Here is an 864-nt window from a genome sequence, read left to right as displayed (position 1 = left end):
AAAAGTGCAAGTAGATAAATAGGTACCACTCTGGTGGGAAGGTAAACGGCGTTTCTGTGTGCTGCTCTGGTTCGCCAGAAGCAGCTTAGTCATGCTGGCCACATGACCCGGAAGCTGTACGCCGGCTCCCTCAGCCAATAAAGCGAGATGAGCGCCGCAACCCCAGAGTCGTCTGCAACTGGACCTAATGGTCAGGGGTCCCTTTACCTTTACGGAGTATATATTAAGGTTGGATGCTACAGTATTTGTTTGTTGACGTCTGTGTTTCATTATGTCTTTGTACTGGTGTTGTAACTGCACAAGTATTATTCTGGAAATGATTTTACAGAAGCTTTTCTGTTGAAAAATACTTTATTTTAGAAAAAAAACAACAGCCATCTCTCTAGCCAACTGTTTTGTTTTTGGTTTCTCTCTCCTTATGGTCCTCTCTTGTTCTATTCACTTCACTTTTCACTTACATGCTGCTGCTCTTCATCTGAAGATCACATAAAAATACCCCACCCCTCAAAAAGGTAGGAGCAAACTACGTATACAAATCACTCTTTATTTACAAACCTAGCGGCTGGGGGAAATCTCCATTCCGAAGGCGCGTATTTGGCATGGAAAATAAAAAGCCAAGCCCCCAGACCTCGTGGCACGTGGCTCCCTCTCCATAGCCATTGCAAGGCACAACCTAGTTTTCAGTTCCTTTACATGTGAACCCCGCTTAGCCCCCGGAGGCGGGCGGGCAAGTGAAGGCGTTCTGAGCAGAGGCGCTCCCAGGTACAATTTCCCCCACTTGTGGGCGTCGGCCGGGGTTGCGGTTCCACTTCCTCCTCGCCAGAGGCTGCTGGCTTTGCTCTCGCCGCTGCTGACGTCGCCGCT

The sequence above is a fragment of the Podarcis cretensis genome (genome assembly GCF_951804945.1).
Source record: "Podarcis cretensis genome assembly, chromosome: 5".
Classification (NCBI taxonomy): Eukaryota; Metazoa; Chordata; class Lepidosauria; order Squamata; family Lacertidae; genus Podarcis; species Podarcis cretensis.
Note: the sequence above shows the minus strand (reverse complement) of the source record.